At 34.5% G+C, this 25,295-nt stretch overlaps 1 protein-coding gene across 1 annotated transcript in view; it reads left to right on the top strand.

Moving 5' to 3' along the window:
* LOC106969531 (contactin-6) overlaps window positions 1-25,295 on the top strand; it is a 280,443-nt gene that overhangs the window by 2,761 nt on the left and 252,387 nt on the right.

The following is a 25,295-nucleotide window of genomic DNA, read 5'->3' as shown; positions in this document are numbered from 1 at the left end:
TTTATTTTAGATTTGGATTAAATAGGAAAAAAATGAGCCAATATGAAACTGAAGAAATTGCTAAATTTTGGGTATTTGTTTTTTCCCAAAGGAGATATTAGGTCCATAATAAAAGCACTTGAGGTAAGAACAAAAATTATGAAAGTATTAATAGTTTGAAGTCACTATTCATAGGATGCATTTTTAAATATTAAACAATCTCTTGTAAAGTCTTCGATATGATATTTAAAGAAATTAGCGCATGTATTTTATGGTTATTTCCCTTATATACACCACCTGAACTTCAATTGTATTATCAGTTTTATGTTATTGAGATTTATGGTATTTTAATTCTGTTTTAATTCACACAGTATTGGTTAGACTTACTTGGAATTTGAAAAACCTCGGTCCTTACCAATTACTGCATAATTCATCATTCCTCTATTCTTAATTTTGAATTACTTCTTGGGTTATTGGATTTCAGTGTTAAGTAGTACCCCACCACCAAAGAAATAGTCATAGATGGTATATTGTCTGTGTGCCTACATAGAACATTTTCTTCTTTTGCCTTATACATGGAAGACACATTAATCTTTCTTGAATCAGACATATTTTCTCCTTTAGAAACTTGTAATTATTGGAAACAATGCTGGAGATTCTTGCCATACTGAATGTTGCTGTCCACTGGTTATTAGATGTGTACGAGATTTCCATCTTGAATATAAGTTGCTTCTTTCTGATGAGTGTCTACATGATGCTGTGTGTGTGTGTGTGTGTGTGCGTGTGTGTGTGTTTTGCCAGAGTATGTCCTAGAGTTAGTCAGTCTTTATCAATTTGCTTGAACATGGTGTCCCCCATTGATTTTCATTTTTATATTTCAATTTTGTTGTTACATTCTGTTTTTACTGTTAAATCGTTTGTTCCTTTTCTTCAGGGTCACCAGTTATGAGCATGTTGGATCTCATTTTTCTGTCTTCCACATCTATCATATTATCCCATTTTATTTTTAATGTTCTACTTTTTTAGTTCACTTTGATTTTTATTTTTAAAAATATATACAGAAAGATTATATTTTAGAGATATTTAATTCCTATAAGAGTAATTGCCTAAGCACTTTGCTCAAACTGTGGCTGATTCTTCTTGAGATTTATACTTTTCAATTGCATTTTTCTTAGATTTTTTCCCCTTTATCTTCTTTTTACTTAAAAATGTATGCATAAGGGATGAATAGAGAAAGCACAGAGGATTTTAAGGCATTGAAACAATTTTGTGTGATACTATCATGGTAGATGCATGTCACTGTGTATTTGTCTAAACCCATAGAATATCCCATACCAAGAGTGAACCCTGGTGTGAACTATGGATTTTGGGTGATAGCGATGTGTCATTATAGGTTCAGTGATTGTAACACATTGTAGAACCACGTACCATTGTGGTGGGAGATGTGATAATGAGGGAATCTGTCCATGTGTGCGGGCAAGGGAGTATAACCTGGCATGTTTGGGGATAATCTGTATCCTCCTAAAAGTAAATAAGGGAGAAAATACTTGCCAGCTTTCCTGTATGACTCCATCCACCTACTTCATGGAGGTCCATGTTTTTGTTTGCTTGTTTTTTTGTTTGTTTGTTTTTAGTATTTGGCAGCAGTGGAATTGTGCTTCAGAATCTATGTTTTGGGGTTGTACTCACTTACATTTTTATTAAACACAGAAGGTTTTTTACTTTGATTTTGCATCCCATCAACATCACTATGTTTTTCTTTCTGTTTGTTGTTTCTGTAGAACAATAGAGGAATAAAAATCTCTTAAATGAACTTTAAATAAAAATCTTTCAGCTTAGAAGAATTCTTTCAAATGGAAATTTCATTAGAAAATTAAATTATCCCCATTATTCATATTGACAAGAACTATTCTAGTCAAAATCATGTTTGTCTACACTATATATTCTAGCATTAAATACTTGTTATGATGAAGGCATAATAGGGTATACTAGAGAAGGACAAAATGCAGTCATTGGGCTCTCTTTTATTATTCTTTTATTCTTTATAATTATGATTATATTTTCCTTTTTTATTCTCTTATTCTTTAATTTTCCTGTCAGTCTTTAGTGATGAAGTCTATGGCCTAGTTAACTATCTTATAAAGAATCCTAAGGTAATTTAGAGTGAATTAGGGTCCTAGTAGCATGAATCAAAATTAGGAGTCTCAAATATTTTATGACATAAATTTGGTGGGCATAAAATTTATACGTAACAAGCTTCCAATTAAATGAATATATGAATAAAATCACTTAGATATTGAGATTTTTTTAAAGAAGCCATAAGAGAATGACGTGTCCTATGAATTAGAAAACACATGATCTTACTGGTAAAAGATATTCCATCCTCTCTAGTATGTATAAAGTGACACCAGCTTCTGGAGGCAGAAGGATCATACATCAGCTATATACTTGCTCGTCTCTACATTTGGCACAGGATAGGTTTATGGTCTCAAGAAAGTAACTTAGCCTCTCAACACCCCTGTTTCCTGTCCATAATGGAGATAATAGTAGACCTGACTTCACAATCAAAGCAAGAGGAATAAATAGGTTAATGTGTGAAAAATACCTTGGGAGAAGGCTTTGAAATTAATAAGCACTTTGTATTAGTTGTTTGATCATTTTTATATTAGTGTTACTATTACAACATTTGTCTATGAGCCTTGGGATTGACTGAGAAAATATGATATAAAACAATAAAAAAGTGAATATTATAAGCATCATCTCATCAATTATACTGGGTAATTAATAGAGAATTAAATTTGGAGGTGTAAATTATAGTTAGATATGAAAAGGGAGCTCAGGGAATCTTGTGACAAGATTCAGAGATGCTGGCCTTCAGATTCACATAGCCTAAAAATAGAAATGGTATTTCTGCATGCACCAAGCAATCAGAGGTAATCAATAAAAATGGTTTATTTAATTTTTTCATTATAAAAACAATATACACAAAAACAGAAGAAAAGAATAAGCCATAATCCCTTTCACCAAAGAAAACCATCAAAAAATATTTGTGATTTCTTTCCTGTTGGTAATGGTTTTGTTTTTTCTGGGTTTTTTTCTTATTAAAATTTTAAAATCCTAAAAAAGTAATCTGTGAAGCTGGAAACAATAACAAAATTTGATCTGATAGGAAAGATAATAAAATTAAAAAAATTGATATCTTCCCACATATTTCTAGTCCCACTTGCCAAAGATTTTTTTTTCTTTTTTTTTTTTAACGTTTATTTATTTTTGAGACAGAGAGAGACAGAGCATGAACAGGGGAGGGGCAGAGAGAGAGGGAGACACAGAATTGGAAGCAGTCTCCAGGCTCTGAGCCATCAGCCCAGAGCCCAACGCAGGGCTCGAACTCAAGGACCGGGAGATCGTGACCTGAGCTGAAGTCAGATGCTTAACAGACTGAGCAACCCAGGCGCCCCGCCAAAGATATTTTTCAACAGTTTATTTTATTGTACTTATTGACCGACTTTTATTGGGTGTATGAAGCATTCTATACTCATTTTTTTTTGCGATTTTTACTAGCTTAGAAATCAGATACTCTATTACATTTTAGTGAACATACATATTTTAACAAAAAATGAAACTTTGTTTTTTCTAATAAAGCAAAAGATAATGTGGCTATCCTTTTTACAAACAGGACAATGGCTTGTTTAAATTTCCTCCAAGATATTTCTGCCAATGTCCATGTTGCTACTCTTTTATTTTCACTTTATTTTTAAACTTCTCCTAACACTTTTTGTCAACGTTTATTTAGATTTATGACATGTTTTTCTGAGTTGCTTATTAACCATTTCTTCTTAGTGCATATACATACATCTCCTAGGTTCATTTCGTGTGTACTGAAGACCATTTGAAGGTTATTATAGAAACGGTCTTAAATGCTCCTACAATTTATATTTCTAAAAATTACTTACTTTACTCACATTTTAAATAATAATGCAGTTGATTCTAGAATTCCAAGTTAACCTTGTTAACTTTCTTCTCAACATTTTGTGCATATTCTGTTCACTGCTCTTCTGGAATATAATTTAGCTCCTGAGAAGACTGCTCATAGTCTAACTATGACATCTTTGAAGATATATTTGTCTTTCTTTCATTCTGGTAGATTTTAAAAATTCCTCTTTGCAATGACATCTTTGGGTTTATTACAATGTGCGTAGGTGTGGATTTGTTTTAAATATATACCATTCTGGCGTCGACAAGCTCCTAAATATGTCTAACTTCAATTTTGAAAAATTCTCAGCTACTATATATTTACTCCTATCTCTTTTCCATCTCTCTTTTCTCCAAGATGCTCATTAAGTATTTGAACCTTCTTCTTCTCTTCTGTCTTTGACTTGATTTATTTATTTTCATACCTTTCTTTTTTGTGTTTCACTGTGTTTTCCTCTCCCTTGTACTTCATAAATTTATTTTTCTTTTCAGCAAATATTTTGGATTTCTGTAACTTCTATTGCTTATTTTAAAAATTCTCTTATTTTAAAGTTTTTTTTATTTTAATAATTTTTTATTTTAATAATTCTCTTATTTTAAAGTTGATTTTTTTACAGACAAATTACTTCATTACGTATGTCTGCTGAATTTCCCTCATAGTGGTTTATTCTTTTTGGTGTTTGTCATCTCCTTTTATGACAGATTCATCTTCAGCAGATGTCAATTTCAATGAGAGACCAGCATTATCAGAATTGAAGATGCTTCTCTGTGGCATTGCTTCACTTTTGCCTCTAGAGTTGTTGTCATTTCCCCATTTGGTACTAGTTTCTATGTTCATTTTTAGCCTAAAATTACCTTAACATACATATTGAATAAATTTGGCCCTAGAACTAAGCTTGGCAAAAACTTGATGTTCAGCCTCCTTCTGCAAGACCCTTTCTTTCCAGCAGATAAGCAGAATCCTTGAAAGTTTCCTTTTTAATGGAGGGCCCTCTTTTCCTTGGGTCATTACAGCTAACTCTGAGATTTTTTCCTCATTTTGGAGCCTCACCAGTATAACTTTGATTTTCTTCTTTATTTTGGTTCTCTTACAATTTATCTTTCTCATTTATAGCCTTGATTTTATATATATATATATATATATATATATATATATATATATATATATATACACATACATACACATACACACACACACATATATACACACACACACATATATACACACACACACACATACATACATACAGGATTTGATATATTACATTCTATACAAAAATGATACCTTTCCGTATCATATTGCATAGTATCATATACTGCCATGTTGACTGCAGTTTTCCTCATATGCTTTCCATCTATTAGGAGGTCATCAGGCTTTCTGACTTGCTGGTACTTTATTTTCTTCTGGTAGTATTATGACTTCATATATTTCTTTTGGTGTGTTTTCTATCAGTTTAGTGGTGCTGCAGGGATCAAGGCATACAGTCATTCCATAACCTTGAACCACAAGTTAATGCTAGGTTTAAAATAAGATTCTTCACAGAAATTAAAGATGGTTTTCTTTAATTTTTCAGTTGTTTGCTAGATCATCACATTAGCTTATAAGATATAGGTAAGGTCAGTTGTATATTTCTTTCCATTAATTCCTCAAATATTAATTTAATGTATCAATATACTTGGTTTAGTCCAAAAGGACAGTTCATTCAATGAGAAAATATGCTAGGAAACACTCCAGAATTTAGTTAGAAGGGCTTGCCAGTAGGTGTTGTTTACATAACCTCTAGGAGTGGTAACTATATTAATTCCTTAGGTTTAATGGTGTACAAATTCTTAAAATGTAGAGGAAATTATTCAAAGTGTTAGTCGGCACAGTAATTCCTCATAACAGTCAAGCTGATTGCTAAGTGGACCATTCTTTCTTTAGATGACTTCTGTTGATTAACTTTGGTGGGGAAGGAAAGCTTTTTGTTTGCTGACTTCCCTCTCCTTCCATCTTTGTCATAAGATGTTCAGAGAGATTATGTAATGACAGAAACAACTTTATTATAGAAAGAGGCTGGAATTTAAAAGGCAAAATCACCTTTTTTCCATGTGTAGTTCAACATAGAAAGCCAAATAGAAGTTTTCATATATTTACACAACACATACATTCCTTATCTGTGCAATACTTGAGACACTTCCTTTCACTATTAGTGACTTCTTTACTTATGAGATAAAGGTAATGTTTTTCACAGAGAAGCATGGAACAACAACAACAAATCATTTTATGCCACTGAAATATCAAGATTCATAAATATATCTTTGGATGTTCTAAAATATTTTTTTCCATTCTCACAGTTTTAGCCACTGGATATTATTTATTTTGTGCTTTCATTTGTGCATGAAATCACCCCAGTTTATCCAAAAATTCTAGTTAACTTTGATCAATAATTTAACATATTTAATTACCAGTATTAATATTACAATTAAATAAAACATACTGTTAATAAACAATAATAAAGGTAATTTTAAAGCTTAATTAAATAACATTTCAGAGCACCAAAATTTGTTAATCTCACCTTTATAGATGATTGAAAATTATGATCTGTAAGTTAATTATTGCTCTTGTCTTATAAACATAGTTTTAAAGGGTTTTTTTCTCAGTGTTTTTTTTTTCTTTTAACACATGGTAGTCATAGAAGTTTGAGTCATATTTTAACTTGTTTTATTCCCATTGGTTGTGCTGTCTCCTAACATCTCAGATCTAGCAGACTTGGATCCTGACTTCTTCTTTGTATATCCAGTGCCCAACTCACAGTAGACAGTGATTTTATTATATTAATTAATTTCAGAAATATTGACTGAATAATTATGGTGTGATTGATGCTATTCCAGGCATTGGGACATTTAATTCTGAAGAAGGCAGTATAGAGTCCTGCTATTGTGAATTTCAAATTTTAACATGTGCTCTTGAACTCAATTAAACATTCATATCTACAAATTAGATGGCAACATTGTTATTTTTATAACTTACTGAATAAATGAGCATTAGAAATTAATATATTATCTAATTCCATGATAACTTTTTAGAATAAAATAACATGATACAGCAATAAACACCAAAAGACTACTTAAAAGAGCTAAGTATTTGCTCGGAATAATCATTATCCCTTGATAGTGATAGATAGTTATGTATTCTAGGTTATGCAAAAAAGTCATAATCTGCCTAAAAAAGAATGTATTAGCAAAAAGTAGCATCTCATAGTATATAAACGTTCACATAATTTTCTAATCACATGTCCCAACTCCTTTACCTGAATGTTACTCATTTTCATCAACTAAATGGTACTTACGGACTTACTGAAATGGTGAGATCTGTTCATAATTTGCAAACTACATCAAATTTTAACTAACTTTGGAAAATTACTCTATATAGCAAGTGAGGAAAATAAAAAACAAACAGGATATCATTTATTTACTTATTTTTAATTATTTTTTATCAAAGTAGAATTAACATGCAATGTTATATTGGTTTCAGGTATATAACATACTGATTCAGTAATTACATACATTACTTAGTGTTCATCACAACAAGCATAGACACCATCTGTCACTCTACAATGTCTTTACAATATTACTGACTATATTCTCTAATCTGTACTTTTCATCTCTATGACTTACTTATTTTATAACTGGAAGTTTGTACTCTTAATCCCCTTTACCTTTTTCACCCAACCCCCTACCCATCTCCCCTCTAGGTATCACCAGATTGTCTCTGTATTCAAGAGTCTGTTTTGTGGTTTGCTTCTTTGTCCATTTGTTTTTTATATTCCATAAAAATTGAAATTGTAGTTGTCTTTCTCTGTCCAACTTATTTCAGTTAGCATAATTCCCTGTAGGTCCGTCCGTGTTCTCACAAATGGCAAGATCTCATTCTTTTTGTGTTTGTTTGTTTTTTGTTTTGTTTTGTCTTGGTCTCATTCTTTTTTTATGACTGAGTAATGTTTCACAGTGTGTGTATGTGTGTATGTGTGTGTGTGTGTGTGTGTGTGTGTGTGTATCAAGTCTTTTCCATTCATATATCAATGGACAATTGGGTTCCTTCTTTATCTTGGCTATTGTAAATAATGCTGCGATAAAAATAGGGGTTTTCTTATCTTTTCAAATTTATGTTTTTGTTTTCTTTGAATAAATACACAATTGTATCAAATGGATCAAGAATATCATTTATTTTAATATTTTTTTCAGATTATAAAAGTTATATACCTTTATTATACAAAATTTGGAGACCGCAGCAAAATATACATATTAATACTGTCATGTCACTCAAGATATAGAATCCTTTCAGTCATTTTTTGTGCATGTGCATGCATGTATAAAATACAACATTGAGATGAATCTATATGTTCTATTTTATACTTATTCTTGTAAATTAACATGCTGTGGGCATTTTGAATAATCATCAATATTCTCCTGAATCCGAGGGATATTTCACCGGATGGGTGTCCATAAATTTTCTCAAACAAATAATGTATCATCAAGTATTTAGCTTTTTAGAACTATTTTCTACTTACGAAAAATGTTATGATGACTATATGCCTATACCTGAATATTTTTTCCTGAGTATTTTACATATGTCTCTGATTATTTTTAAAAAATAAATCCCTAGTATTAAAACTTCAGTGTTAAATAGTATGTGTTATTTTATTTTATATTTAAATGTTTATTTATTTATTTTTGGTGGGAGGCAGGGCAGAGAGAGAGGGAGAGAAATAATCCCAAGGAGGCTCCAAGCTGTCTGCACAGAGCCTGATGCAGGGTTCAAATTCATAAACCGTGAGATCGTGACCTGAGCCAAAATCAGAGGTCAGATGCTTAACCAACTGAGCCACTCATGTGCTCCAATAGCATGTATTATTTTAAATATGTTAGCATGCATATTACTAAATTGTCCTTTGGAAAGACAGTTCCATCTGTGCTTCCAGGCACCTGAGTTCCCCTTGCCACACACTTGTAAACAGTACATATTATTAAAAAAAAAAATTTAATGTTTATTTATTTTTGAAGGAGAGAGAGGCAGAGCATGAGTGGTGAGGAGCAGAGAGGGAGGGAGACACAGAATCTGAAGCAGGCTCCAGGCTCTGAGGTGTCAGCACAGAGCCTGACTTGGAGCTTGAACTCACAAACTGAGATCATGACCTGAGCCAAAGTCAGTTAAGCATCTGACTGAGCCATCCAGCTGCCCCAACATTACATATTATTAATTTTGAGTACTCTCCTATTGGATTGGCAAAATAAACACACAAATAAACTATGTTCTAATATTGCTGTAAATAACCCTTTTTCCATAAATATGGTCTGAATATTTCATGCATGTTTGTATCTATTCCTTTTATTAAGGTCAGCCCATATCCTTTGCCCATTTTTCCATTGAGATTGTACATTTTTTCTCATGCTCAAGAAGTTCATCACACATCAAGGAGATCACCTTTAATTTTCATACATGTCTCAAACTTTTTTCCAAGTTTATAATATGACAGCATTTTAAGCATGAAACCTCATAAAATGTGTGAAATACTCCCTGAACCTCTGTTTGTATGTATATACATACATTTGGCTTCCAAAAATTCAAAGGACTGCATGAAAACTGAATGAGTTAATGTTTCCAAGTATGTTTTTGTAACTATAAGGGGGTGTACAATTACTGTTCTTAGTCTTAATATAATTAAATCCATATTTAACATAGATTGTGCATTAGATCATAAAGTATAAATGAATACATTTGAAGTGTACTAAGGAGAGGGACTATGTTTTCAAATTTATATAGGTCATGCACCTAGGTCACGGTCTAGCATGTGGTGGGTACTCAACACATGCTTGATTAATGAATGTAGATTCTACCAGAGAAACATAAAGTTAAATACATTTGTGCTTATTCCAAGTATACTATTACAGTGTCATCTAAATCTAATGGTGTACAAAATAAGTCATATTAAAATGAAAATTAATGCTGAACTTAAATTTATGTCTCTGCCCTTGGCAACCACAGTAATCTAGTCCATGATGAAGCAATCAGAAAATTTAAGTAGTTATTTATTATAGAACTACAAATTGTATTTGACCTATCTTTGAAGTTGATGTATATTATGATCTTTCAGAGATTTGGCAGATCAGGACAATTCAGAAGTGCACATAGGTATAGGAAATAGTTTTGAGGGTAAAGCTGTAATTGTAAACATCTCTGGATTTGGCAACAATTTATAAATTACAGAGAAATAGACTGTCCATGTGACGTGTATGATAATTTCTTATTCAGATAGCTGAAAGAATGTGAGATACATAACTTGGTTTTCCAGCTGCTCAGAAGAAGAGCTTCTCATTTTTTTGTTAAACTGCATTTAACTTCATATAACTTATGGTGTTCATATATGATCCCATTTTATTTTGGAGGAAAATAATGAGATGGGATATTTGGATTTGCCTAACAGTATTTTAGAAATACATTCTTTTGTTTGATTTAGACCGGAATATATTCACACTTTGTTTGGCATATTTAATAATAAGATAAAAGCCATCAAACAAACTTGTTTTATTTCTGGTTTAGAATCATGACATTTATAAATCGGGTTATGCTGCAGGAAAAAATAATCCCTAAATCTTTCTTTTCTTTCTTTTTTTTTTTTTAAAACAGGAGCTCTTGCTCATTTTATCCAATGACTTATTTTCAGAAAATGTCAGTATAATCTACTTTAAGCAGAGACAGCACAGACAACAAATGCAAAATCAAATATCAAGTATGCATGTTACTGAGTACACTTTCTACATACTGCGTTTTGTTTTCCAGCTTTCTTTAGTTATAACTGGTATATAACATGTTATTTTAAGCTGTGCAACATATTTTGATATATGTATATTTTGCAAAATGATTATCATAATAAGGTTAGTTAATACATCCATCACCTCACATAGTCACATTTTTTTTTCTTTTTTTATAGTGAGAACTTCTAAGATCTACTCTCTTGGCAACTTTGAAATATACAATACAGTATTCTTAACTATAGTCACCTTGCAGGGCACTATATCCTCAGAACTTATTTATCTTATAAGTGGAATTTAACCCCTTCCCCCATTTTCCCCACCTTCAACCTCACCCACTGGTTCATTCCCGGGTTTTGGCATTTAACTGCCACTGCAACACCCCAGAGATGATATATGTTACTTGAATTCACGTTTAACTGACTGAAGCCAGACTTTGTGGGTGAGAAATAATGAATTGTTTTAACCACCAATTTTTTTTAATTTTTTAAATCTATATTTATTTTTGAGAGAGAAAGAGAGTGTGAGTGGGGGAAGGAACAGACAGAGAAGGAGACACAGAATCTGAAGCAGGTTTCAGGCTCTGAGCTGTCAACACAGAGCCTTATGCGGGCTTGAAGTCACAAACCACGGGATCATGACCTGAGCTGAAGTCAGATGCTTAACTGACTGAACCCCTCAGGTTCCCCTTAACCACCAATTTTTGAGGTTGTCATGGAGCATTAAATAAGTAAAACAGTTACAATCACTTACAATCAAAATTTTTACAAGGAAAACATAATGCTATGAAGTATCTTCAAGCTTCCTATTTTTCACATTGCAGACCCCTAATCAATGCACCCTTATTAAAAATATGCCAAGAGTTTCGGGGTGCCTGGGTGGCTCAGTCACTTAAGCGTCTGACTCTTGATTTCGCCTCAGGTGATGATCTCAGGGTTGGTGGGTTCAAGCCCGGCAACTGACAGTGCAGAGCCTGCTTGGGATTCTTTCACTCCCTCTCTCTCTGCCCCTCCCCTGCTCTCACTCTCTTAAAATAAACAAACAAACAAACTTTAAAAAATATATGTACCAAGAGTTTCGTGGCATACGCTTGTCTCTGAAAGCTATAGGTGGTTAATTTTGGATTTTCAAATCCTTAAAAATTTTAAGTGCTATAAATGCAAGCCTTTTTTCCTACCTCCTTCTTTCCTAGGAAATTGACAGGAAATCTCTGTTGGATTCATATTCACCTTGATGTGTGTTATATGTGCAGAGTTGGTTAGAACTGGAACCTAGTCCAAAATATAAGACATGTGTGCTGTTTTTGGACTTTGAGGTGAGCTGGAGGGAGAAGAGTAGAGCAGTTTGACAGATACCCATTTACTCAAATCAAGAATATGGAGGACTTTTTCTTTTCATTCTCAAAAACCTTCATAATTATCATAAGTGGTTTTCTTAAATATACTTTGGTCTTGAATGTTATTTTATATCAGGTTGTAAATATTGTTGGTTAGGAGTCTACCCAAAGACTGTCACATATTTCTCTGGGCTTGAGGAACAATTTAGAAGTACAAAAAATAACCAAAAAAATTCTGTTTTTTAAGCATAATTTCATTGTTACAATGTGTGTCACCATGTGGATTTCCGTTTTGTAGCATGATTATTTTGTTTTGCTAACATACATCATTGTGGTCACTAATGGTGATAATATTAAAACCACACTGATTTCCTCAAATGTTATGATATTAGTAGGTAAGAGAAACTCGGTAGACCTGGTTAATAAGTATGTACTTTTTCACATGAAAGCTAGAGAAATGACTATCATATATCTTATTTGCTTTAAAATAATACTTATGGCATACCTATTTCCTTAAAATTTCCATTGTTCATTTGAAAACTAACTGTTAAATTGATTCACTTCTCTATATAATTATGATGTGACTGCATATTTATTCATAGCAAATTCAAGAACATTCATTTGCAGTTGCCATTCATGTAGATGTCAAAAATGCCACTTTTTATTGTGTATATTGTGAGAGGGCAAAATAAATAACCTTTCCTCTGCTTAAAATTAGATTGCTTTTTAAATATGTCATTAATCATATTTTAGACTTTAAAAGATCAAAATGAAATGGCCCAGAATTTAAAATTTTCCGGAGTAATAAACACTGAATAGTTTAGTAATGTTTGACCATGCTCCAGGTGAATTTCTGAAGATGGTACACTTTTCTGTTCTATAGACTTTCAGTTTTTATATTAGCTGCTAATGTGTATAATTATGGTTTCAGAGTTGTGACCCCTACGGCAGAGAAATATTTATAAGAGTTGTGGTCCAGCCACATGAGAATAATAAGAAATACATATGGACTTAATTGAGCTGTGAGGAGTTTGCTGAACAAAGTTAGCTGTAACCGGGGTCAACGGTTGCAAAACTGACTCACAAGAAACTGTTTAAGAGTAACTAGGACCCACAAAATCCACCTCCATCTGAAGAGTTTAAATTTGAAATCTCCAGTTGTTATCATAAATATAATTATAATTAAGGTTCCGTGTGTCTATGTGAGTAATATGGCAGAAAATCACCCAAGACATAAGGTAGCTCCCCGCACCTAAATTTTGTCCTCAGATTTCTGCCCCCCACAAAGTTAAAATTCATTGGAGGTAGTAAAACTCCTTAGAGGATAAAAGTCTTTTAACATGGGATGTTTTTGAATGAAATATAGATGACAAATGAAACCCATGATACTAATACCTTTGAGTTAAGTTTAGGATTGAGTCTGTGCTAATTAGAACTGGTTTCTGTGTGTGGTGGTGTGTGTGTGTGTGTGTAGAATGCTTGTCATACTTAAACTCTGAAGAGTCTCTGCCCAGTTAGACTTGTACCTTTGTAATTAAATATCAGACTTTAAAGGTAGCAGTTTAAATCAAAAAGTATTAAAAATGTACTAATTTTTATTTTAAAAAGTTTTGAAATGTTTGAGAGAAGTTAAGATTTACTATTTTATGAGAGTAATATACAAGAATTAAATGCTTAGGGGCGCCTGGGTGGCTAAGTCAGTTGAGTGTCCGACTTCGGCTCAGGTCATGATCTTGCAGTCTGTGAGTTCGAGCCCCACATCCGGCCCTATGCTGACAGCTCCGAGCCTGGAGCCCGCTTCAGATTCTGTGTCTCCCCCTCTCTCTGCTCCTCTCCTGCTCATGCTCTATCTCTCTCACTCTCAAAAATGAATAAATGTTAAAAAAAAGAGGGGGAGAGCCAAAGCATAAGAGACTCTTAAAAACTGAGAACAAACTGAGGGTGGATGATGTGCATTGAGGAGGGCACCTGTTGGGATGAACACTGGCTGTTGTATGGAAACCAATTTGACAACAAATTTCATATTTAAAAAAATTAAATATTTAGAAGGATTTTCTTTATTAGGGTCCTAGGGTTGATTGGCAAGACACCTAAAACAGTCAAGAAAACAAAATATTTCTGTTTTTATAAATATTTAAAATATTAAGGAAATTATAATAGTCTAAGTTATCAGTGAGCCTGATTGTTTACATATATTCAGTCTATTCAACTTCAAATAATTTAATATTAACCATGGCGAAATGTAGGTTTTTAAAATTTTACTAACATTATAAAAAATATACCCGTGTCAATTAAGCTTAACATTTTAAAAGGAAAATAGCATTTCATGAAACTCTAATAATGTGGATATTAATTCATAGTGCCTGAGTTGTATGGAGATAGAGACTTGCCCAAGACTACAGAGTAGACACTGAGTCTCAGATTTTAAAATGCAAATCCAGTGGCTGTGGTTTCCCTATTCATTCTCAAAAAAAAAAAAAAAAAAGTTAGCTCTTTGTAGATGTGTGAAAAATTTTACAGTAAAATAATGTAATGTTCTGAAACAGTCTGTAACCTTTTATTGTTAATTTTCTTGTTTAAAATCTACTAAAGCCAGAAGAAAATAAAACCTACAGTATATTAAAAGAAGCCATACTACTGCAAATAAGATATTATCTGCTATTGTTTTTTTCTCTTCCTGGTTGAAAAAAAAAACCTTATCTTCTTGGATATGATTTTTAACTCTAAACAGAACCAGTAGTTCTGCTTCTGTTGACCTTTTAAAACAGTATATAGGTATTTTGAGTCTGTATATACACTATATTCTTATTTAGAATGCACAATAATTAATTTTATATTATTTATTGCCTCTTGAGCCGATTTGAAAAGAGGATCTGAGTAATAGCTACAAAAATGACATCTTTTTTTATTCTCTTCCTTTACCTGTTTTGATGATGATCCTGTGATATCAATTAAGAGGGAAAGCAATAAATTCATATATCTGTTTATATGCACACACATGCTTTGTATTTGTATACAGCCGTGTCGGCTTTTTGACAAAGGAAATACTGGCAGTTCCAAATTTTTTTAATGCTTCCTCTTCCTCTTTTCTTTTATTATAACTTTTTACATATTTCATATATTTCTTCTCCCAATAGGTTTAGTTGCTTTCATGTGCAGGTGAATTTTAAACTACTTATGGGTGGCATTTAAAAATTGTTGTATTATATCTGAGGACTTCTATTCAGCTGCTGTGTTACTCTTGTATATTTTACATGGCCAAAAACGTACTAGACCAGTGTCCTTCTTCAGGAAAAGTGCTTTATGTTGTCTACATCTGATGTTTACATCAGAGGCATTCAACAAAGTCTTACAAAGAGATGGAGAAATCATCTTTTTAAATATTAATGTCAGAAGAGCAGAATTGCTTTTTGATTTAAGATATGTAAATATTCATTTTTATAAGTTTGACTTTAAAACATACACAACTCTGCTCAACAATAGAAGAACCTTTTTTTTTTTAATTGAAAAACCACATAAAGCAAGTATACTATCATGGAGAAAGTAGGTACTTTCTATATCATTGTCAAAAAACAAAAATTGCTTCTTGATTTAGGATCCCATAAACTCATATGGAGGTGTGAGTGGCTGGAAGAAATCAATACCATCCATTGTTTCTTGGAGGGTGGACTATGCTCATATCCAGCTTCTGAACATTTCTAAAATAGTTTCTCTTGAATACGGCAAATTTGGGGAAAATAAATTCATTTTATAGATGAATCCTGCAGTAAGGTGACATATCTTATAATGACGCCGCTAAGATTTTCATTTAATATTCAGCAGCCCTGAGGATTTCTCTATCTCCTACTCTAAATCAGTACTTGAGGAAAAAAATGATGAGCAGGTTGCCAGTGTTGTCAGGATTGTCATTGAGATGAAGCCCACATGGTGAGTGATGTGAATATAAGGCCTCCTGGATCCTGCCCCCAGCCTGCACCTGTTTTCACGACCCCTTCTTCATCTTTCAGTCATGAGAAGATCTGAGATTCTCATTGTAGAGATTGAATCTACCTTTCCCTTTTGGTTCAAGAGAAGAAGGAGTAGTGAAGAATTCACACTGGCCGTCAGGCACATGTAGATTTGAACACTGCTCCGCTGAAGTTGAAGCTAGTCGAACTGGGACATACTTTTTGACTTCTCTAGCTTCACCAGTTTTCTTACCTATGAAACTGGGAAATAATAGTAGCTCTTTCTCTTATGGTTGTTCAGAGGATTGATTGGCATTAATGAATCTAAAGGTTTAGCACAGTGCCTGACATTAGTAATTAGTGAGTTTCAAGTAGTATAGTTTCATTAGATTCATTATGGATAAAAAAATGTTGCAGATAGTGTAGGGAAAGTGGTAGCCCACTGAGGATATATAAGACACCCATGCAGCATTTGACTCATCTGTATCGCAAATGCCTGATATTCTGTTCACATTAGTAATGATTCCCAAGTTTTTTACATGGACTAACACATTTACTGTCATAAAAACCCTAAGAGATAAGTGATACCATTCCACATTTTACAGGTAAGTAAAATAAGGCCCAGAGGGCCAAAGAAAATTATTTACCCTCAAAGAGCCATTAAACAGTGGAGCCAAGGGGCACCTGGGTGGCTCAGTCTGTTGAGTATCTGACTCTTGATTTTGGCTCATGTCAGGATCCCACGGTTCATGAGATCGAGCCCTGTGTCAGGCTCTGCACTGACAGCATGGAGCCTGCTTGGGAGTCCCTCTCTCTACCACTCCCCCACTCTCTCTTGTGCTCTAAATAAATAAATAAATAAATAAATAAACATGGAGCCAGAATTTAAAACCAGGGTCTTTTGCCAAAAATCAGTGGGTTTTGCCAGTATACTCTCCATTCCTGAACTGGAAGCCAAGACACCCCAGAGCATCCCAGTGATCTCACAGAGGCATCACAGCATATAATTAAATGTTTCAAAGAAGCACAGTAGTTACTCAATTTCTGTCAGTTACTGCATGAACTACTACTCTGAGGTTTGTTTCAGCACTATATTGTCTACTTTCCTTTCAATATCATATGTTTGTTGAAGCAGGGTCTCCAGCAGTTGCTTTGGTACGAAGCATATACTGCATGACAGTCAATATGGAACAGGAAATAAGGCAGGACACTCTTATCCCAAGGTATGCGAAGTTGTGTTCTGCCTAACAGGAGCACACTTACCATAGGTAAAAGTGGTTATTTGTCAGTGGAATAAAAGTATTATTTTTCTTCCAAAATACACACATTATGATTTTTGAACAGCCCCCTAAGTTGTTAGAACATAAATTGTTTGAACTAAACTACTTTATAAATGGAGGTGTTAGGTATTTATTTTGGCCTAAGGATGCCAGAAGAAAATTACTGAGACACTAAGAGCAGCATGATCAGAAAAAAGTGGTAGAACCTGTACACTGCATTGTCCCAGTGCCTCAGGGAAGCCCGTGTTCGAAATTTAGGGATCAGTTCACTCAAAACTTAAAGCACCTATAATTTCTCAGGTACTTAGAAATACCTTTCTCAAGGAGCCCACAGTAAAATAGGGAAAACAGACACAAAGGTTTATGGAAGAGTGTGGTGTTAAGTGTCAGAAGGACCAGCTCCTTCCAAGCAGGTCACATACAGATTTAGGATGGCCGTAGCATTGATAAAAACAGGAGGGAATTTCACTGGGTGGAAGAGCAACCATAAAAAGAGGTAATGAGGGGTGCCTGGGTGGCTCAGTTGGTTATGTATCCAACTTCGACACGGGTCATGATCTCACAGTTTGTGAGTCTGAGCCCCGGGTCAGGCTTGGTGCTGACCGCTCAGAGCCTGGAGCCTGCTTCAGATTCTGTGTCTCCTTCTGTCTCTGCCCCTACCCTGCTTGTGCTCGCGCGCTCTCTCTCTCTCTCTCTCTCTCTCTCTCAAAAATAAATAAACATTAAATTATTTTTTAGAAGAAGAGATAAATGAATGATGAAGGTCAAAATGTGTAGCATTTATAAAATAATCAGTGCAGTTATAATGGAGCATTCAGTAATTACACTATCACTTATTAAATACTTATTAGTTCTCTGGCAGTACTTTTGGTACTGGGTTGTGAAGATGAAAGTCAAAGTGCCTTTCCTCAGGCTCTGATATCTCTTGGGGTTCCTGACAAGAAAACCGAGTTCAAGTGAATGGTAGGAGATGAGGTTGGAAGGGAAGCATAGGGCTGCAAGTACTATATCACTTTTAACTTCTAAAGAGGCAAGGGCTGTTTAGAATAATAAATAGAGGGTTAGATTACTTTGGATTAACTAGTAGCCAGATGCATGCACAAATATTGATATTATTCAAATTAGGTTCTTCTTAATGGGGAAAAATGCCATATTTTTGTACCCTCCTGCTGAACGAATGAGAGGCATATGTATATTTTTCCAGAATCATGACTTATTCAGTTTATGGTCTAATTATTGGTTGAGAAGATAAGTAAATAACAAATTATCATATGAAAAATGTGAGCCTGGGAGTAATTAATGCAATAAAATAGATTGCTCAATATGTGTACAACTTCATTGTAAATTCTAGGAAAAGGGCTTGATTTCTGGAGAAAGATAATAACATTAAAAAATCTTAAGGGATTAAATTAAGAGATAATTAAAAATATTTGCAGGGTGCAGTAATCAAATTCAGTAAATAAATTCACTAACTCTGGCACAATGAGACTACTGAGTCTGTGATGCCCTGATTGTCCTAGAGGTTTGGCCCAGGTGGTTAGGATGCAGTGACAACTCTCCTTTGTCAGCTGGTTAATCCTAGATAGTACTGTAGTTTTAGCTGGAGACGTCTATTAAGTTACCTATTGTCTTAGGTTGCACACAGCAATTCATGAGTAATTACACCTACTGGTATGTTACTAAAACAAACTAGTCAAAAATCCCCACTTCCACAATTCACTAGGAGAATCATCTTTCTAGGATATCTCTAGGTGGTATGGGCACACAGCTCGAACAAGCTTCTCCTGATGTAGAGTCACCGTTTATTTATTTGCCCATTCATTCGATATTTGAATGCTCACAGCCAGCGAGTATGATATCAGAAATATTACAGAATTCAACCGAGAAAGAGATGGTTTCCAGGTGGAAAACTTGGTAAGAGTTCAAGAAGGTGGTGGCCTGCGATCCATGTACTAAAGAATAGACTCTTCAGTTCTGTGTGGGCGTATGCATATTCACCATTCTAGTCACAGACTCTGGCAGGACAGGAGGGTATAAGTAAACTGCAAAGAGGGATGATTGCAATGGCAGGGTGAGTGATAGCATTAATTGAAGAGTTCTGTATTTGTATTCACCAGTGTGAGCCTCTTTCCTATCTAGCCATCACATAACTTGAATGCAGTTTGTTATTAGCTGTGACTTTATTCACCTGATGAATCAAACCTTGGGGATGTTGAAAGCTGAGTTTCTGTGTGTTGCAGGAAGGGAGAGATGAAAAGAAGTAATGATATCTTCTTACTTTCTCCATTATTAATTTAATGTGGCCAGTGGTTATTAAGCACCTTCTATGTGCTAGCTCCTATGTGAAATTATGTGGCTATAAATTTAAGAAAAGAAAACTTTCCTGTTTCATAGGTCAACAGAAATACAGAGATCTGTAAAGAGTCATGATAAATGTAATCAATAAAAGAACATAAATGTAGACATAGTAAAATGTTAGCTCAGAAGAGGTAAAGAATAATTGCTATTGATGGCCAAGAAAGAAGACTTGGTGAAAAAGTTTTTTAATCTCAAGGTGTTCAGGAAAAAGATTTCTCACCCTCTGTGCTCCTTAAAAAGACTCACAAAAACTGGGAAGACAAGCGGCAGAAACAAAAATTCCATTGTTAATGAAACAGAGTCTGGTGTAACTCAAAAATACAGGAACACAAAGCAGGAGGCTACATAGTGAAAAGAAATACAAAGATGAAAAAAGTCACAGCGAAGTGCTTTGACAGAAAGAAAGCTGCAAGAGGTGAGTGAATGATATTGCAGATTCTCCTAAAAGGATCAGGAACAGAAGCCACCTTGGAGCATGAAAGTTGGTAGTAGCAGGGATGTTGAGACTGAAAATCAAGGCTTATTTGAAAGTCTTCAACGTGGGCTCCCAGGTAGTCACCTTTTCCTGTCAGTGGACTGTCTGTCTGTGGCGCTCTCTCTCTGTCTCCTCTCTGTCTCTCTCTCTGTCTCTGTCTCTGTCTCTGTCTCTCTCTCTCTCTCTCCCTCTCTCTCTCTCTCTCACACACACACACACACACACACACACACACAGCCCATGGGAAATTGGAGGAATATTTGCAGAGGAACTGAGCTAGAGAGGTTGTAAACTTCCAGTCTTAGAAAATGAAATAGCATGAGATTACAGAGAGAAAACTGAGCATTTAGTTGATCCTTCTGCAGAGAAATTGAAAGACTCCAATTATAGAGTCAGAAATACTCATGTTTAGGAATTTTTCAGTAAAGAATGGATAAAGTTGAAAAACCTAAGAATTAAGACCACAAGCCAATAAACCACATCCACAAATACAGATATTTGAATGAACAGTTAGGATTACTAGACGTTTGAGGAAGCCCTCTCAGTGTAAGAGGGTAAGGCCTACAACTAAATAATAACTATTAAAATGGCATTATAAGGAAAAAAATAACCAAACTTCAAAAATATCACCAATTTCTTAATAAAGATGATAAAAGTGGGATGCCTGGGTGGCCATACTCATTAGCAGTCTGAGTACATCTCACGTCGTGATCTCATGGTTCATGGGTTGAGCCCCACATCAGGCTCTAAGCTGACAGCTCAGAGCTTGTAGCCTGCTTCAGATTCTGTGTCTCCCTCTATCTGTGCCCATCCCCTACTCATGTTCTCTCTCTCTCTCAAAAACAAATAAATTTTTAAATTTTTAAAAAATCAAAGATGATAAAAGCTTTTTCATCCAAAGAAAGGAAGTTAAATAAAAAGACACCAACAATACAAGACTTACAAATAAGTTTTTGAAGTTTAAATTATGATAGCTAAATAACAAAAATGACAACAACACAAAACTACATTCAGCACAGACTTGTAATATTAAAGTTGAGGGAATTATCCAGAAAGGAAACTAGAAATAAAAATAAGTTGGTAAGAGTGCAATAAATAAGAAAGTTAAATAATTAATGTATGAAGTTCAACATCCTTGGGAATTTCTAAAACATAGGCAAGATAAAAGAAAAAAAGTAGAGGGGGAAAGAATATAAAACATATCATGACAAAAATAGCCCAATTGTAAAAAAAAGTATAGGTCTTAGGATTCAAAGGACTCCCATATCCAACACAATGAATGCAGAGCCAATTCTTGGCACAATAGGAATAGAATGAATATCCTAAGCAAATAAGAAGGTAAAATGCATTGGGGCGCCTGGGTGGCTTGCTTGGTTGGGGGTCTGATTTCAGCTCAGGTCATGATTTCACAGTTCCTGAGTTTGAACCCCATGTCGGGCTCTGTGCTGACAGCTCTGAGCCTGGATCCTGCTTCGGATTCTGTGTCTCCCTCCTTCTCTGCCCTTCCCCCATTCACGCTCTGTCTCTCTATGTCTCTCAGAAATGAGTAAACATTAAAAAATTTCTTTAGTAAAAATAAATAAGTAAGAAGGTAAAATGAACACTTTTCCATACTCTAATTTGAAATTTACTCCCTGTAATCAGACCTTGGATGCAATGCTCCAAATACTCAGGAATAAACAAAGGAAGTCAAAGTCATGGAGCCTAAGAAACAGGAGAACCAATAAGAGAGATGAATAACAGCACTTCCACAAGCCTGGAGAAGAGCAAATGCATCTTGGAGCAACGTATGAAGGACTTCAAAGGAATAGCTCTAGGGAAGTGAACAGAGTGGACTGATTATTTGACAGGATGCACCAGGAAGATATTGTAGCGAAAGGGTTTTACAGACCTCTTGAAAAGCAAGGAAGATTCATTCATACATGTGAAGACATCAAAGGAAATAAAGCTGTGAAGAAATTATTAAGTCTTAAAGAAACAGAATTGTTAAAAAAAAACAAAAAAAAAGAAGAAAATGTGATCATGTTATTTGGATCTGCTGTAGACAGTATTTGCGTAGTCATAACCGCTTGAACACTGAATATGGAGTTAAAGAAAAATTGAGATAGGATTATGCTTGGGAGCCTTGGTGGTGGGATGAGGGGGTGGGCAATAGGGATGTAGGAGAGTCGTATTGTCACCTGTCATAACTGTAGGTCAATGGAGGATGCTGTCTTAGGAATCAAGTTGTCATAACATGCATATTATTTAAAGATAGGTAAATTCCTGTGGAAAGAGTTTTAAGAGTGAGTAGATACTTGTACAGACGAGGGAGATCTTTGTTCCTTATTGTTGTTATTATGCTCAGACTTCTAGCACTTTTGGCTTCTTATATCTGTGTGTGTTACTTGGATAAGGATATAAATAAATTTTAAAAATAAAAAGAAAGGATTTCTGATCGAGGTTTGGAATACTATTTGGTGTTTACAAGATTAGCAAGGACAGAAGAACATAGTAGCCCGAGAGATAAGGACGATTAAAAGCAAAGATCAGAAATAACAAGTCTGTCCGTGGAACTGCAATATGGCTGACAGTTAAGAGGCGGAGGTGCAATGTGGCCCAATCGTCAAAGTTTCAGGCCCTCGACTCTACTTCCTGTTGTTGTACTATGGCTACACACCTTGCATTGTGTTCTTGGCCAAGTTAGTTACCCTGTCTAAGGTGCTGTATTGATTTCCACATTAGGAACTTTGGGACATTAATTAGTACTGTAGGAGACTAATCCATGTCCTGTCAGTATGCCTCTAAGGTCACCCACAGATCCCATTGGAGAAACCAAAGCTTCCCTTCTTCAAGTTCCTGTGTTACCCCTGCTTCCTTGTCTGAGAGCCTCCAGGAGTTTGCTCTTCAACACAGAAGGCAAACTGGAAGTGATGACCAGAAGTGCCAGGGATTTAATATTCTCAGATGAAGTAAAGGAATAGGTCAATAATATGCCACCTTTTCCATCCCTTTATGGAACAATACTGAAGTTCACACTGTGTGGTTCCTTACAGTGTCTGCAGAGGAACAGTGTGACATGTTATGAGGTTTTCTTCAGTCTCTGTCTTGCATTTCCCAGAATCTCACCTGTGCTTCCTATAATCACATCCCAGATAAGCAAGTCCTAGTGTCAGAGTCTGTGGTTGAGAAAAGCCAATATAAACAAATGTATATCCCATGTTTTCAGGAGGATTAAGTGATATAATCCATATGTGGCACAGCTAATTATTGACACTGCTCCAGGCACATAGTAATGTTTGCTAAATACTAATTATTAATCCATTATTATTATCTTTATTGTTAAATGCCAGAATATGAAGGAAGTCTTTTGTACCTCAGTTATCAACTTAGACGTGATTCTAAGGGTCAAAATAAGACTTTGGTAGAATAGAAGTTAAATCTAGAAGACTTAATAGCTAACTAAATTTGTGGGTATGGGAGGGAAAGCTTGGGGCTTTGAGTTACTCCGAAATACTTGACTTGTATGATTAATGGAATAGTCATGTCAATAAAAAAGAAGAAGAATGGAGAAAATGTAGTTTCATTTGAAATAAAATTCCCTCCTAAAATAAGTAAACGTTTTAAAGAATGTATTGAGCAGGCTATTCTTGAGATAATTCAATATTTATTTGATAGAGGTTTCAGTGAAGAAAAATCAGGTGTGGTCAAAAATTGGGTGTTAGGTCAACCAAGACCAAAACCAGGAGATCAGGGACCGTAAAGTCTTGCTTTCACAAATGCAGAAAATAAGCCCTTGTAGATAAATGACTTCTTGTCATTAATTTTTCCAACTCTTTCTCATTTATTATTCTGTTCTCTTTTTGAGGTTATGGCTGGTGGACAGGTGGTCAATATAGGTAGCATAATTGCTGAAAGGCTGAATATTTATTTATTTCCCAAACCAATCCAATTCATGTTGTTTTCCTCAGTTCAAGTACTGGTCACTTTGTCTTTCATACAGTCAGGTCTCTCTAATTCATAATTTAATGGAAATGATTTTGGCAACTCCAAGAGACATCTGAGAGTTACGTTTAGCATTTGTGTTATTAAGGTTTTCTGCCAGACCGACGACCTTCGTGTTAATAAGATGGCTGCTTTCCAATTCCTCTGTAGAAAATGTCATTTCTCTTTCCCTGTTTTCTTTTATTTACAAATGTAATCTCTGATCCATAAATTTATAAGGTGAGAATGGTGAGTGGCTACTGTTTTATAGGATCATACATAAAGGGTAAAATTCACTGATCCATTTCAAATGTTTCCACCCACTTAGGGAATGATTTTGAAAAGAAGTCAGTGTGGCAGAAGTGAAAGAGGGGGCTGTTGGAGAGTGTGTAACAGGCTCTTTCAGATTCCCTCTTCCACATCATTGTAATACACATTTTTAAGCTAAGCTGTTAGTAAAGTGATGATTTCAGTTCTAAGTGTGTAGATGTAGATCATAACATGACTGTCATTTTATGTATCCGTTGATGGTCTGATTTTAGCCCTTAGACATTAATGTCTAGTCACATACAGAAAGAGAAATATTAACATTAGAAAAGTGTGTGTGTGTGTGTGTGTGTGTGTGTGCACGCGTGGGCATGTGTGTGCAAGAGAGATAGGAAATTGTAAAATCCAAGGAGAATGCCTACTTGGTGCAGCTCAACTCTTAGAACACTTTCAAGTTAAAAACTCCATGATTGCAATTATACATATTTAGGTATTTTTATTATTTCTTAAAAGTTCTGACAAATGGCTAAACTGAGGTGTCATTACTAGGTGCTGAGGAACATTGAAAGGGAGTGTGAATAGAACAGAGTAAATTAGACTAATAGCAAACAAAAAAAAAAAAAAAAGAAAAAGAAAAAGAACAAAGCCAACAATATGCCTAAAAGAGAATTGCTAATGTACATAAACACACAAAAGTCAAGCATTAGATAAATATATTTTCTCTTTATCTTCTTACCCTTCATTTGTACATTTCTTCCACTCCATCTTCTCTCCAGAATATGCTTTTCATCAACTTTATTGAGGTATAATTCACATACAATGTACATACATATTTTAAATTTGAGTTTGAAAAATGTATATGCCCCTGTAACTATCTGCCTCCATCAGGATATTGATTATTTCTATCATGGACCAAAGTTCTT

This window comes from Acinonyx jubatus, chromosome A2 (genome assembly GCF_027475565.1).
Source record: "Acinonyx jubatus isolate Ajub_Pintada_27869175 chromosome A2, VMU_Ajub_asm_v1.0, whole genome shotgun sequence".
Lineage (NCBI taxonomy): Eukaryota > Metazoa > Chordata > Mammalia > Carnivora > Felidae > Acinonyx > Acinonyx jubatus.
The sequence above is the reverse complement of the archived record's forward strand: the minus strand, read 5'-3'. Positions and strand labels throughout refer to the sequence as shown.